This window comes from Oryctolagus cuniculus, chromosome X (genome assembly GCF_051225735.1).
Source record: "Oryctolagus cuniculus isolate XC-2025 breed Fujian yellow rabbit chromosome X, ASM5122573v1, whole genome shotgun sequence".
In the NCBI taxonomy this organism is placed as follows: Eukaryota; Metazoa; Chordata; class Mammalia; order Lagomorpha; family Leporidae; genus Oryctolagus; species Oryctolagus cuniculus.
The window spans coordinates 4,248,831-4,265,039 of NC_142888.1; the positions used below are offsets into that span (position 1 = coordinate 4,248,831).

Here is a 16,209-nt window from a genome sequence, read left to right on the forward strand (position 1 = left end):
AATTCCGTGCTCCTACCTGTCATTTCCGAATATACTTCCTGAAAAGCTACCGAGAAAGCAGCGCCTTCATTTCCTCATCAAATATTCACCGTGTTATGAAAAAGAAAAGCCCACTGGCCAGGCACCTAGTGGCCAAACCCAGCATATTGCTACATAATGTTACCAGATTCATGACAGGAATGGTTTAAATGGATGTTATCCAAGATATCTATGTCCTATTACAGTACTGCATATTTCTAATTTGGTCGCTGCGATGACCTCAGATACTGCCTATTTTCTGTCCTTTTCCTAAAAACCAGAAAAGACTCTATTTCTCCTCTTTGCCTAAATTCTTATGCAGCTTTGCATACAGTTGCCTGCAGTGTCTTTTAACAATTCTTCGTTTTAATTTCAAAAAGTGCCATTGCAAATGCCTCTTCTTTGATTTTATCAGCTCTTTATCCTCATTGGGAACCCGATCCGTGGTGGGTATTAAGCTCTTTACATTTCTACTGGTTGGGCGATGACTTCATTGCTCTCATGCCAGCTGGGGAATCTTGCGTGGCAGAGCATCGGACCGAAGCGGATCTGTGGGTTGCTTCATTGCTACTGCTACTGCTGCAACAACCGTTTGCTTGCGCCCAGCTGCTGTGTAAGGAATCCTCAGGCAGCTAGTTCTTTGCAGTCCTAACTTACCCAAGGGATCACAGGCTGCTGGATGAGTATACATGTGTGCATGTGCGTGTGTGTGAGTGTGTGTGTGTGTGTGTGCAGGCTCAGCTGCAACAGTTGGGCAGCAGCATCAGCGCAAAGGATTTCGATATCATTTTTACCAACGACAAAGATAAACCATCCTTCATCCTTCATTGCCAAGCTTTGCTCCCGCCCCAAATGTGCTCTCCCCCCTCCCACTCCCTTTTCCCGGCACAGGTCCCTTGGGAGGGAGGCCAGGATAGCTGCGCTGCAGGCAGGATTCCCCCTTTTTTTCCGCAGTGACAGGCGGATTCCGGGGCCTCCTCGCCCCCCTCCACCCCCGCAGCCACCCCTGTCTCAGTCACGATCTCCCCCCTCCGCTCCCCTGCCCCTCCCCCCGGCGTCAGCTCGCTGCTCGGGCCCCGCCCCTCCCACCCTCCCAGGCCAGGTTGCTAGGGTCTGGCGGGGCAACCAAACCTAGCGCACGAGGGGGCGCGGCGCGCGCGTGCGCGCGCAGACAATCTGCTACAAGGAATTCTCGATTTTGGACTTCGAGGATCCGAGCACGAGCAGCGCGGGCGGGGCGCGCGACCCGAGCCCGAGGACGAGCACTCTGTCCACATTGGCTCTCTGCAGCGGTAGGCGGGGCGGAGGCGGGACCTGGCGGGGCCTGAGGAGCTTTCCTATTGGTCTGAGAGGGCCGGCCTGGGCGGGGCAGTTAGCAAATTAGGCTGCGCGACCGCTTCTGCGAGAGGGCGGGGCCAGAGGTTTCGATTAGTTGTCGCTGCCGCTGGGGAAGGTAAAGCGGAGACGGCGGTCTCAGGAGCTGTGGGGTCCCCGGCTGGAGGTGGGGGACTCGGCGGGGTGAGTAATTGTGCTGCCACCCGCCCGCCAGGCCTTCCTACCGTCACGTCGGTCCCACGTCCTCTTCGTTTCTCTCGAGAAAGAGGACCCACCCGGTCCCCCCGGGCTGGTGAGCGAAGGGGCGGCGGCGCCGGTACCCCCAGAACAGGGTAACACGGCGAGGGCGTCCCAGCCCAGAATGGCCTCTCCGCGGCGCTCTATTGAGCTTCTAGAAGGGCTCCCCTGGAGGGGCTGGGGCTGTATTTTGGAATGAGGGGAGGCCAGAGGATGTGAAAGAGGGGCGGCGGGTCGAGGCCGCTCCGCGGGGCTCCCTTTAGCTGCGGGTCTGCGGCGTCCCCGCCCCGCCGCCTCCGCGGCGCGAGCTCCCCGGGGCTTGCGGCGAGGAAGCCCCTTTCCGCTGGCCCCGAGGAAGAACCTGAGCGCCGGAGCCCCCCTGCCCAAGTTCCGAGGGAGCCCGGGACCAGCCTGGGGCTGAGAGCCGCGGCCCCGGCCCTTCTGACCTTGGCTGCCCGCGAGGGTGGTCGAGAGACCGGCCGGCAGCTACGAGCTCCTGCAGCCTCCCCGGAACAAGTTTCAGGCGTTGCTATGAAGTTCACGGCTGGCATAGTGGGGAGAAGCAGAAATTGGCCCCTTCTCAGACCTTTATACCCTTTGGACCCTCGTAGAGATCGAACGCTGGGATTGGGGACTGTCTCCCAGAACGACAGGTCCCTCTCTCATTGACACGTTTTGTGCCCACGTTGGGGGGAAGAATAACCTGAACGTATTTCGGTGAAAAGGCAGATCTTTCTTGAGGGTTTTGTTTTTTCGCTTCTCTTGAGTGTTGAAGCCCAGATGCCTGAATAAGAAAAGCCTGACCTTAGTATCTCCACAGTGAGATTAGACGGATGCTGCGATATTTAAGTAGTTGCAGATCAGTATTCTGTTAACACAGTCTGTTTTAACTGGCTGAAATTGAAGCTGATTTTAGAAAGTATTGTTGACACGGAATAATTTCTTTCGGTGCATCTGAATTGGGTTTGTTTGAACATAATGGTTATGTAGTTAATGTGAGCGATTACACAAATTAATTTGAGAGCATTTGAAATGGGAGACAAATATGTATAGAATAGGATTATCGTTTTAGGTAACATCTGCTGGAATAGATCCAGTTTGTTTCTTGCTGTAGGGTCACAAAAAAGACACCTTCACTGAGGCTATTCAGAATTGCATATGAATTATATTTACATGTAAATTTGCTTTTGATTCCTTTAACTGTTTTAAAATATTTTATTCATAGAATGTAAAGAGGCTATATTTACTTGTCCCAGTGGTGGAGGAGATAGTATAATCTTGTATTTAAGAACCCAATAAGGGTTCATTGATAATAAATTTTTTAAAATGGTGTGTGCTTCTTTTCGAGAATATGATAATTGAGTACCTAGCAAGCCTTTTAATTTCTTTATTAAGAGTACTATTTTAGGTTTGAGCATTTTGGCGTTGACACTGGAACAGGAGTAAGGAAGCCTGCAGCAGTATTACCAGTTTGACACCACCAGTGGGTGTTTCTGTTGACAAATGCAGAGAAGAGAACATTTGGGAAGGAAATCTTTTTTTTTTCCTGGGGGGTGGGGGTGAGAATGGGTGAGGGGGGAAGAAGCTAGAGAGAGAAGCTGTAGAACTAGAGCTGCCAGCCCTGTGTATGCTGAGCGTTTCACAAGTACAAGGAAACCTAATTAGGAAAAAACCAAAATTCCATTTGGCTGTATTAAATAATAGAATTTCAAAGGAGGCATACTAAATAAAGTTAACCATTTCAAGAATATTAAATAATCTCCCATTTTAGGGTAGTTGGAGGGTCCTCAGTTGGGGAGGGTGTCAAATCCCATGGGATTCTCCTGACTGCTTAACATAATCAATGCAGCGATTAATTTATATATATATATATATATATGCAAAAAACGGTTTAGTGTTTTGTTTAGGCTATTTCCTAAGGCTAAATTTGTTGAAAACAAGATTTGATAGATTAAAAGATGACAAATAGCATTCTTTCTCCAGAGAGCATTCCTTTTCTCCCCTGCTTCATCTTATGATTTATTCATGATTTAGGATCTTGTGGTAGGGATATTTTACCCCTTTATCTCAGGTTTTTGACTTTTACTTGCGCAAGTTCTCTAACTAAATCTACCATTGTTTTCGTTATAATTTTCTTGGAGTTATTTAAATCAGAGTGTGGCTTCTACTGTGTTCCCTGGGGTTTTAAAAGGAAAGACTCCCATTGAAAGAAATTGCAGGGCCATCTCCCAGTAGATGAGTAATAGAAGGTTGACTGATTGCGAATCAGATGTATTCTGTTCCAAATATGCTGCATGGAGTTAAGGCAGTTTCACTTAATGAGAACCAGATTTTACATGGTGTTTCTATTTTGAAGGTGCAGTTTTGTCACAGTACAAACTGTAATACCAAAGTGGAGAAATTCTGTAAGTTGCTTTTATCCCCCAGCCTTTTTTCACCAGGGTGCCCAGGAGTCTGAGAGACTCTCACCAAGAGTTGCATGGTTGGAAATGACAGTGGCTTCTCCTGTAGAGAGTTAACCTTTCCTTACGGTTTACATTTCAGTTTGTTTTATAATAGAAAATTCAGCTATACCTGAGAAATTGGCTGTAGGAAATTTGTGAAGACGGGAGCAGGGAAAATAAGTTTTCTTCAGCATGTCTGGTAAAACGTCACCTTTTCCCCCTTCCCATTTCGATAACTTTGGTGGTTATCGCCTTTATTTCTTCCAGATATTACACGATCTACTAATATAGTAGTAATATAGTACTTTGCTTTTGGCGGTTAGTGTGGGGATATGACATTTTCATGTAATAAATTGATATCAAATAATAACGAATTTTAAAAACAAATTAATCCACTTACATGGATCTAAAACATAAGGGAAATCCTTTAGATAACCCTTAACCTTGGCATGAGAATAGCGAAGTTTGAAGTATTAGGTTGTTTTCTAATTAGAAAAGCCTGTTTACTTGGAATTGTATCATTTTAGATTTTAAATGTGTTTTTTTTCAAAATCAAATAATTAAATAGTAAATTCTTTGATGGGGAGAGAATCTCAACGGTTCATTATCATCTGATGATGGTATCAATTGGAACACATATTTCAACCTAGGAAAATAAAATAATGTAATTAAAATACTACTTCTAAATTTTCTGTTTGGAGAGTTTTCCAACTTGCTTTTTATCTTAAACTTCTCATTAGAAATCTTTTGTTGGTAAAGCATGACTGTAGTGTTTGGATTTCAGGTTTTTTAAATTAAAATTATTTTATTTGTTTGAAAGGGAGAGAGAGAGAGGTGTATCTCCCATTTGCTGGTTTACTCCCTAAATCTTCTCATAGCCAGGATGGGAAATCAATCTGGGTCTCCCATGTTGGTGGCAGGGACCCTTGTACTTGAGCTGTCACCTGCTGTTTCCCCGGGGTACATGTTAGCAGGAAGCTGGAGTGGGGAGCAAAGCCTGGACTTGAACTCAGGCACTCTGGTAGGAAATGCGGACTCCTGGGCTTCAATTTTTGAGAATCTTTAGGAAATTTCCTTTATATTGATCGGTTAATGTATGGCAGAATTACTCAGAGATTGCTCTCATTTCTCCCTCAAGTTTGTACACTTCCTCATTCCGAGATGCGAATCTGTGGTTGTGAAAGCAGAGTGTGAGGATCTTCTACCTAAAGGGACCAGTGGCATTTAAACATGTCAGATTTGGGAATTAACAGACAGTTATGTGTTAGATTTAAAGGACCTGGCTCATATAGGTCACTGAAATTGATTATCAACACTTTGAATTAAGCTCTTAGAAACATTTGTGTTTGAGCAGTTCTAATCAGGCTCAAATTTTGGGTGTGGTCTCTTTGGGCAGTGTTCTCTATAATAGTTACATTCTATTTATTGAGCCTCACTGAATGCCAGGTACCATGGCAAATCATTTATTTGCATGAATATATGTATGTGTGTGTGTTCTCACATCTCTACGAGGTAGGTGTTTTTCTTATTTCTTGTATAAATGTCAGATGGGCTCAGAAATCCCTTTGCCCAGATGACCCAGCTAGTCAGCAGAAGAGGCAGAATTCAGTCGAGCCCTGTCTGACTTTAAGAGCTGTGCTCTTCAAAACCGTGCTCTCTGCATCTGATTCGCCAAGTGTGCTTTCAGTACCCACTGTACATAGTGCCTGTGGTGGTACTGGAAGTTCAAATACACTTCCTTGAGTTCATGAGCTATACTGGCAAGGTCGCATGATCTTCAGTTTCATGGGGATCTGAACTGTTGGAAGGACAAACCTTCCTAACACTGCTGTCGTTCGGTACCACTGTTTCTTCATAAATGAAGGTTGTATGTATCATTTTTGCCCAAAATAAAATAACTGTCTCTGATTAGTCAGTAGGTATTTCATGTTTCTGTGTGTTCCAATATGACTTTTTGACTGACTTGAATTAAATTTGCTACACTAATAAAGGCTATGAAGATACTGGTTGAATTCAATTTTGTGGTTTAGATGTGTTCTTGAAGTAAAATGGCAGCCATTACCATTTGTAGATGGGCATCTCTTCTGTAATGATATTGACTTCAGTGAAATTAAATCTGCAGGTGAAGTCTACAGAAGCATGTTATTGTTTCTTAATATGAAGGTACTTCAAAAAGTTTGTGGAAAGCAGAATTAAAAGGAAAATGTATTTTGGTGCAAAAAACTTTTGAAATCCATGCATAGTTTTTTCTTTGTCTTTTTTTTTTTTTAAAGAATTATTTACTTATTTGAAAAGCAGAGCTACAGAAAGGCAGAGGCAGAGAGAGAGAGGTCTTTCATCCACTGGTTCACTCCCCAAATGGCTGCAAAGGCCGGAGCTGGGCCGATCCGAACCCAGGAGCCAGGTGCTTCTTCCAGGTCTCCCATGTGGATACAGGGGCCCAAGGACTTGGGCCATCTTCTACTGCTTTCCCAGGCCACAGCAGAGAGTTGGATCATAAGTGGAGCAGCTGGGATGCTGGCACTGCCAGCAGTGGCTTTACCTGTTACGCCACTGTGCAAGCCCTACACAGTTTTTTCATAATACACATTTTCCAGAAGCTTTCTGAAGACCTCTGATACGTACAGGTTGGACTCTGATGGAAATTTTTCTACTCAAAAGAGGAATTGTTTGTTCCTTAAAAACTTGTGATTGAGTTTTTAAAAATTAAAAAAAAAGACGGGGGCTGGCGCTGTGGCGCAGCAGGTTAACGCCCTGGCCTGAGGGGCCGGCATCCCATATGGGCACCAGTTCTAGTCCCAGCTGCTCCCCACTTCTGATCCAGCTCTCTGTTGTGGCCTGGGAAGGCAGTAGAAGACGGCCCAAGTCCTTGGGCCCCTGCACTCACGTGGGAGACCTAGAAGAAGCTCCTGGCTTTGGATTGGCGCAGCTCCGGCTGTTGTGGCCATCTGGGGAGTGAACCAGAGGATGGAAGACCTCTCTTTCTGTCTCTACCTCTCTGTAACTCGGCCTTTCAAATAAATAAAATAAATCTTTAAAAAAAATTAAAAAACACCTCCAGACTAGTGGTGTAGTGGGTTAAGCCACCGCCTGCGATGCTGGCATCCCAGATGGGTGCATGTTCGTGTCCCATCTGCTCTACCTCTTCCTCCTTTTTTTTTTTTTTTTAAGATTTATTTATTTATTTGAAAGGCAGAATTACCGAGAGGCAGAGGCAGAGAGTGAGAGAAAGAGAGGTCTTTCATCTGCTAGATCACTCCCCAGATGGCTGCATTGGCTGGAGCTGCGCCAATCCGAAGCCAGGGACCAGGAGCTTCCTCTGGGTCTCTCACATGGGTGCAGGGGCCCAAGGACTTGAGACATCTTCTATTGCTTTCCCAGACCATAGCAGAGAGCTGGATTGGAAGTAGAGCAGCCGGGTCTCCAATCAGCACCCATATGGAATACCAGCACTGCAGGCAGTGGCTTTACCCACTGTGCCACAGCACTGGCCCTTGCTCTACTTTTGATCTAGCTCCCTGCCTCCCTGGGAAGGCAACAGAAGATGGCCCAAGTGCTTTGGCCCCTACTGCCCGCATGGGAGACGCTGATAAAGTTCCTGGCTTCTGCCTGGCCGTTGAGGCCATTTTGGGAATGAACCAGTAGATGGAAATCTTTCTCTTTGTCTCGTCCTCTCTCTCTTTAATTCTGCCTTTCAAATAAATAAATACATCTTAAAACTAAATGTTTATTTGTTTATTTATTTATTTGAAAGGCAGAGATACAGAGGTAGAGAGAGAGAGAGAGAGAGAGAGAGAGTGAGTGTACTTCATCCTCTGGTTCATGCCACGACAGCTAGGGCTGGGCCAGGCCAAGACTAGGAGCACTACTTGATCTGGCTTTCCTTTTTGGGTTCCAAGGACCCAGCCAGCATTCTTGTTTCCCAGGGTGTACATTTTTTTTGGAAAGCTTTTATTTAATAAATATAAATTTCTAAAGTATAACTTTTGGATTATAGAGGTTTTCCCCCCATAACCACCCTCCCACCCACAAACCATCCCATCTCCTACTCCCTCTCCCATCCCATTCTTCATTAAGATTCATTTTTAATTATCTTTATATACAGAAGATCAACTTGGTATATACTAAGTAAAGATTTCAACAGTTTGCACCCACACAGACACACAAAGTATAAAGTACTGTTTGAAGACCAGTTTTACCTTTTACTGTTAATTCCCATAGTACAACACATTAAGGACAGAGGTTCTACATGGTGAGTAGGTGCACAGTGACTCCTGTTGTTGATTTAACAATTGACACTCTTATTTATGACATCAGTAATCACCCGAGGCTCTTGTCATGAGCTGCCAAGGCTATGGAAGCCTCTTGAGTTAGCCAACTCTGATCATATTTAGACAAGGCCATATTCAAAGTGGAAGTTCTCTCCTCTATTCAGATAAAGGTACCTCCTTCTTTGATGGCCCATTCTTTCCACTGGGATCTCATAGAGATCTTTGATTTAGGTCATTTTTTGCCACAGTGTCTTGGCTTTCCATGCCTGAGAAACTCTCATGGAGTTTTTAGCCAGATTCCCAGGGTATACATTAACAGAAATACTGGACTTGCAAGTGGAGCTGGGACCTGAGTCCAGGGACTTGATATTGGATGCAGGAGAGTTGGATAGGAAGTGGAGCAGCTGGGACTTGAAGCGGTGCCCATATGGGATGCTACTGGCACTGCAGGCTGCGGCTTTATCTGCCATGGCACAGTGCAGGCCCTGTTTCTTTATAAATATATGGTTTTTCAATGTGAGTTCTAATATTGAGATGAAATTTACATAAGATTCACCCTTTTTTGTGTACATTCAATGATTTTTTTTTTTAGTAAATTTATGGGGTTGTGTGATCATTATTGTAATCTAGCTTTAGAACATTTCTGTCACCCCCCCATCTCTCCTGTTAACCTGAAAGGTTTTTTAAACTTGATTTTCTAGTATCACCCAGATCCCTTTAATCATCAAACACTGATGAACAAAATCGTGTTGGTTTTAAAAAATGTCTTCTTACATATACTGTCATTTTTCTGTTTGGTTTTAAAAAATGTCTTCTTAGGCCAGCGCTGCGGCTCACTAGGCTAACCCTCCACCTTGCGGTGCCGGCACACCGGGTTCTAGTCCCGGTCGGGGCGCCGGATTCTGTCCCGGTTGCCCCTCTTCCAGGCCAGCTCTCTGCTGTGGCCCGGGAGTGCAGTGGAGGATGGCCCAAGTGCCTGGGCCCTGCACCCCATGGGAGACCAGGAAAAGCACCTGGCTCCTGGCTTCGGATCAGCGCGGTGCACTGGCCGCAGCGCGCCAGCCGTGGCGGCCATTGGAGGGTGAACCAACGGCAAAGGAAGACCTTTCTTTCTGTCTCTCTCTCACTGTCCACTCTGCCTGTCAAAAAAATAAATAAATAAAAAATAAAAAGTCTTCTTAAATACTGTCATTTTTCTGTTTTCAAGTTTTTGCCTAAATATAGTCTGTAGCAGAATATAAAGGACTATACTGGAAATGGTATGAATTGCCTAATTGCCTTGTGTTTGTGGTTTTGATTTCATTTTGCTTTTATTTTTTAACTTTCTTAAGCAGCAAATAAAGTACAGGGTTCTGAGTGGTATATTGGAAATGTAGGGAAAGAAATCAAGGTAAAAGTATTGTTATTATTATAAGAGAAAAAAATTACTTTCAGATTTAACACCATGGGCAAAATAATTGGTTTTCTTGACTTTTAAGCCAGTAATTGTGTATTTTATTGTTTGAGCTCTGGTCCTCCTTCCCAGCTCCATGTCCGTTATGCATGCCATCCAGTAGACTCCGTCATATTCAGGCTTTCAAACACATTGTCTGCTGTCTGTGTTGCTTCACACTGGGTGTTGTGGGATTTAGAAAGGGCTTAATGTACAAGATTTTGTGGCAGCTTTTACCAGCCTGCATTATTTTCTCCTTCGTTGCCATTTCAAGCAGGCTGGGGAGTAAAGCCAGTGTGAGAACATAGAGGCTGATAACTACAATGGAGGCTGGCTCCTCCTTTTTTTGAGGTGTTATCTGCTTAGTGTATTGTTTGTGTAGATGGGCACTGCTGTTAGGATTGCTTACAGATGTTACTTTTGGGGTACACTGTAGTAGAGGGTGCAATGGTTTGTTTGGAGACCATGTTTAAATTTCATTGCTTTTAGATGAACATTTCTCAATGGAAAGCGACCCTTAAAAGCACTAGGCAAGTAAATCAATAGCTCCTTGTGTGGTAGATTGTGGATTTTTAGTAACGGATTAGATGTACAGCACTTACCTGGTATTAATAGTTTACTGTCAATTCAGTGGTTTGAAATAGGCTCCCCCCTTTTGACTGTCAACAACTATGACTGTATGATTCCATTGGTACGTTGTGTGTGTGTGTGTGTGTGTGTGTGTGTGTGAAGATTTTTTTCAAAAGATTTAAAATCTGCAGGGGAAACAGGACACACAGCAGACTCAAAGAGTGGCAGCACTCCTGCCTCAGAATCAACCCTTGGGACATTCGGATCTGGCTAAAAGGTCCATGAGAGTCTCACAGGCATGGAAACCCATGACACGGTGGCAAAAGACAATCTAAATGAAAGATCCTGGTGAACAAGACCCCAGCAGAAGGAACAGGCCATCAAGGAGAGAGGCGCCTTTCTCTGAAGGGAGGAAGGAACCTCCACTGTGATACGGCCTTGACTAAACAAGTTCAGAGTCAGTGAACTCAAGGGGCTTCCATAGCCTGGACAGCTCATAGCAAGAGTCTCGGGTGATTGCTGACGTCATAAATAAGAGTGCCAATTGTTAAATCAACAACGGGAGTCACTGGGTACATGCTCCCCACGTAGGATCTCTGTCCTTAATGTGTTCTACTATGAAACTTAAAACAACACTACTAGTCGAACAATACCCTATCCTTGTGCGGTTGTGTGAGTGCAGCCTGTTGAAATCCTTGCTTAGTATATACTAAGTTGATCTTCAGTATATGAAGGTAATTGAAAATGAAACTCGATGAAGGGCAGGATGGGAGAGGGAGTGGGAGAGGGGAGGGCCACGGGAGGGAGGTTGTGTGGGGGGAAGCCACAACAATACAAAAGTTGTACTTTGTAAATTCACATTTATTAAATTAAAAAAAAAACTATATAACAAACAAAAAAAGAAAAAGAACTTAATACTTTACCTTTTTAGTATTTTTTATGTTCTACTTAAAACTATTGGTTGAACTCTGTAATTAATACACAATTATTCTTAGGTGTTTAATTAATGCTATAACTAGTACTCAAATAGTATTTTACACTTTGTGTTTCTCTGTGGATGCAAACTATTGAAATCTTTACTTAATAGATGCTAAATTGATCTTTTGTATATAAAGATAGTTGAAAATTAATCTTGATGTGAATGGAAGGGGAGAGGGAGTGGGAGAGGGGAGTGTTGTGGGTGGGAGGGAAGTTATGGGGGGGGAAGCTATTGTAATCCATAAGCAGTACTTTGGAAATTTATGTTCATTAAATAAAATAAAAATAAAATAAAAAAAGATTTATTTATTTGAAAGGCAGAATTACAGAGAGAGAGAGACAGACAGACATACATACATACAGAGAGATCGTCCATCTGCTGGTTCACTCCCCACGTGGCTACAACAGCTGGGGCTGAGCCCGGGCCATGCTGAAGCCAGGAGCTGGAGTTTCTTCCTGGTGTCCCACGTGGGTCGCAGGGGCCCAAGCACTTGGAGCAGCTTCTGCTGCTTTCACAGGTGCGTTAGCAGGGAGCTGGATTGGAAGTGGAGCAGCTAGGACTTGAACTGTCGTTTGTACAGCTTAACCTGCTATACCATGGTGCTGGCCCCTCTGTTGGTACTTGGTAGCCTTCATGAGAGAAAGGCCTAATATCAAGTTGTAACATGAAGTGTTTTCTGACAGTGTGGCTTTTTTGACTTAGTGGGAGACAGTGATATTTTGATTATAAGAATGACTGGTTTCTAGGCTGGCGCCTGCGGCTCAATAAACTAATCCTCCGCCTTGCGGCGCCGGCACACCGGGTTCTAGTCCCGGTCGGGGCGCCGGATTCTGTCCCGGTTGCCCCTCTTCCAGGCCAGCTCTCTGCTGTGGCCCGGGAGTGCAGTGGAGGATGGCCCAGGTGCTTGGGCCCTGCACCCCATGGGAGACCAGGAGAAGCACCTGGCTCCTGCTTTCGGATAGGCGTGGTGCACCGACCGCAGTGCACCGGCCGCGGCGGCTATTGGAGGGTGAACCAATGGCAAAGGAAGACCTTTCTCTCTGTCTCTCTCTCACTGTCCACTCTGCCTGTTAAAAAAAAAAAAAAAGAAAGACTGGTTTCTGGAAGGTAACAAAACATATGGATCAATACTTCTTTTTTTTTTTTAACAGATTGCCATAAATTATTTTAGGTGAGTTGTAATTTTAGATCTCAGTTTTAGATTTTGTATTTTGCTTAAAGATTAGATTATTGGCAGTATGAGAATGTATTCTAATAGATTGAAAGCACATACACTCCCATGAGGAAGATAAGGGCAAGTATTCCTTAAGTAAAAGGTTTCTGGGAAAAAAATTAAATTCACTTGTTCAAAAAAATGTAATTTAAAATTTACTTCAGTAATCCTCATTTTGTCTAGTGCTTGGTTATAAGAAGCTTCAAATGTGAATATGAAATATGGAAGCTGATTAAAAAAAGTCTCTTGAACCAGATGTTATGAGAATAAATTACTATTTGTTCGTGCTAAAAAAAATGATGATAAGTAATAATTGGAGAACAACTTACTGACTTGGATTTGCCCAATTATGCTGACGTTGGCCAATTATAGAAACTAGTTTCTTGATGAGTAGAATCTTTCAGAGATTACCAGAGCTGGTTCAGTTGTGACATATCCTGAAATTTAACTGGGCACCCCACCCTGGTTTGGCAGCTTCTTGAGGGACATGTTAACTTTAATTACTAGTAATTAGTTTTAATATTACCACTTAAATTCAAATTGGAAATGAAAACAAAAAGTTTGATCTAATTGTGTTTGTTGAAAATAATTGAAATAGACAAAAGCTAATTTTGTGTAAATTGATATTTCATCCTTTCCAGTTATTTCTTTCTAAAATGACAAATCCCAAGGATCACTTTGCTCTACATTTATTTATTTATTTATTTTTGGAAAATGTAGACGTTTTTAAAAAATATTTATTTGTTTGAAGGACAGAGTTATAGAGAGGCAAAGGCAGAGGCGGAGAGAGGGAAAGAGGGAGAGCGAGAGGTCTTCCATCCACTGGTTCACTCCCCAAATGGCTGGAATAGCCAGAGCTGAGCCAATTTGAAGCCAGGAGCCAGGTCTCCCATGCAGGTGCAGGGGTCCAAGGACTTGGGCCATCTTCTACTGCTTTCCCAGACCATAGCAGAGAGCTGGATCAGAAGAGGAGCAGCTGGGATGCCGGCGCTGTAGATGGCAGTTTTACGCGCTACGCCACAGTGCTGGCCCAAGATAGACTTTTAATAACTGCTTTTTATCACTAGTTAACTCATGCAGTTACAAAGTAGTTGAAAATTTCTTTCTGTCTTTCTTGTCTTTCTTGCTTATCTTTCTTAAGATTCATTTATTTATTTTAAAGGCAGAGTTATAGAGAAGCAGAGGAAGAGAGAGAAATCTTCCATCCGCTGGTTCATTCCCTAAATGGCCACAAGAACTGGAGTTGGCCCATCCGAAGCCAGGAGCCAGGAGCCAGGAGCTTTTTTTGGGTTGCCCACGTCAGTGTAGGGGCCCAAGGACTTGGGCCACCTTGTACTGTTTTCCCAGGCCATAGCAGAGAGCTGGATCGGCAGTGGAGCAGCCAGGACTCAAATCGGCGCCCATGTGGGATGCTGGTGCTTCAGGCCAGGGCTTTAACCCGCTAAGCCACAGCGCCAGCCCCATAGTTAGAAATTTCTGAAAGGGTATTACATTGTTTAAAAAAAAAATGTTCATTGTTACATAAATTATATCTAGCATTTTACTGGGACACTACTGTTCGAAAGGCCTTGGCCAAGCAACTCCCAAACAACACTGAGCCCTGGCTATTTCCAGCCCAGTGTCAAGGAAGCTGGATGCAGGAGGAGAAGCCTTTCTACAGGGAGGGCAGAGGCGGCTGAGCGGCAGCTACTGGCAATGTTCAGAGCCAGCCAGACTCTAAACAAGGGGCCTAAAGTTGTTCTTCATTAATTTAGCAAATACTTAATGGGTATCTGCCCTGTGCCAGAGGCTGCCTTCGCTGATGATAAAACGGAAGTAGGCCCTGCCCTCAAAGGATTTGCATTCTCCAGATGGAAGCAGACAAGTACAGAGCTCCCTGGAAGTATATAACAAGGGGGGCGGATTTATTCTTGGAGGAGGTAGCATTTATGTGAGACCAGGAAGATGAGAAGGACATGTTGTCATTGGAGAAATGTTTTCCTGACAGAAGGTACAAATGCCATGAGGCAAGGAGACAGACAGACAGTCAGAAACAGAGGCAGATTGACTTTGGAAAAATAGTGCCTTTTAAAGAACTGAAAGAAATTCACGATGGCCGGAAAGTAGAGAAGCAGGTGATGAAACAGAAATAGGCAGGGGCCGCGTCTTGAGAAACTATTGAAGGTTTAAGCGGTGGTGTGACATGAAATGCTAAAAAAACCCAGAGTTTAGCACAGTAGAAACCTGATAACTTATCAGAAAGGTCACAGTCTCTGCAAGGTAACATATTCTTCCTTTGTCTCATGAAAATCTTTGTGGCTGCTTCCTTGATTGATTGTCATCTGTGATACTCTTTTCATTGGTTTTCTATAAATTACCTTTTAATTTTCTAAACGCGCCTTTTCTTTTATCTTTCATAATTCTGTTAACCTTATATATGCATGTCTTTTCTATTTATAATTAAAATGGTTTTGCTAACAGTTTTGACTCTCTTCCATATTTAAACTTAAAACCCTTTTCTGGTTTTTTCCACTCAGACATCTTTAATCTGCTTGAGGTATTTAAGGCTTTAGCAAAATGCTTAATTAAATATCAACATTAAATTTGCTTTATTCATTTGTTTTTTTTTTTAAATACAGTGTCTTAAATCTAGTTTAATCTTTTTCAATATTTATATTTAATATTTTATTTTCATTTTTTATTTTTAAAAATTTATTTATTTGCAAGACAGAATTAGAAGGGAGGTGAGAGAGAGAGAGAAAGAAAAATATATCTTCCGTCTACTGCTTCACTCCCCAAATGGCCACAATGGCCAGGGCTAGGCCAGGCCAAAGCCTGGAGCCGGGAACTCCATCCAGGTCTCACATGTGGGTAGCAGGGGCCCAAGTACTTGGGCCTCCATCCAGTGCCTTCCTAGGCACATTAGCAAGGTGTTGGATTGGAAATGGAGTAGCTGGGACTTGAATCGGTATCCAAATGGGATGCTGGTGTTGTAGGCTGTGGCTTAACCCACTGTGCCACAACACTGGTCCCCCTATTTTGTATTTCATGAAATCACATTTGAGCACCTACAATATTTATAAAGGATTTTGCTAGTACTGTTGAGGAGCATTAATCTTCAGCAAGAGTGCCATTTTCTTTTTTAAAGATTTATTTATTTATTTGAAATTCAGAATTAGAGATAGGGAGAAACAGATTTTCCATCCATTGGTTCACTCTCCAAATGGCCATAGTGGCCAGTGCTGGGCCAGGCTGAATCCAGGAGCCAGGAGTTTCTTCCTGGTCTCCCACGTGGGTGCAGGGGCCCAAACACTTGGGTCATCTGCTGCTGCTTTTCTCAGGCCATTAGCAGGGAGCTGAATCAGAAGTGGAGTAACTGGGACATGAAGTGCTGCCCATATGAGATGCTGGTGTCACAGGCAGCAGCTTTACCTACTACACCATAACACTCGCCCCAGGAGTATAATTTTCAAATCTGGTTCACATTCTGTGGCCTTCATCTTTTATATTAAACTAGTCTCTGTCAAAGTTTTTATGTTCAAGTGAACTTATGTAAAGGAAAGTGCTGTAAAAGTGTGATTTTGTAAATCCTGATTTGTTTCTTATTTTTACAGTCAGCATCCCTATATGCTCAGCTCTTATTTGGAAATCTTCAGCCAGGCTAAATTTTGGCTTGCGTGATGATCGAGCAGTCATTCAGGTTTTCCTTGGTGTAAAGTGATTAGTTTGTG

General features: G+C 43.6%; 1 protein-coding gene across 11 annotated transcripts in view; it reads left to right on the forward strand.

Annotated features, from left to right (window-relative positions):
- Positions 1-1,149: 1,149 nt before the first annotated feature.
- CDKL5 (cyclin dependent kinase like 5) overlaps positions 1,150-16,209 on the forward strand; it is a 221,712-nt gene continuing 206,652 nt past the window's right edge. For 5 of the 11 annotated variants that reach the window (XM_070067277.2, XM_089324159.1, XM_008272399.3 and 2 more), the window contains exon 1: positions 1,395-1,536. The gene's annotated coding sequence lies outside the window, so the exon portion shown is untranslated. Of the gene's footprint in view, positions 1,311-1,389; positions 1,646-16,209 lie in introns of those variants that run through there. The other 6 variants (XM_070067278.2, XM_070067271.2, XM_070067276.2 and 3 more) reach the window with 4 other exon arrangements.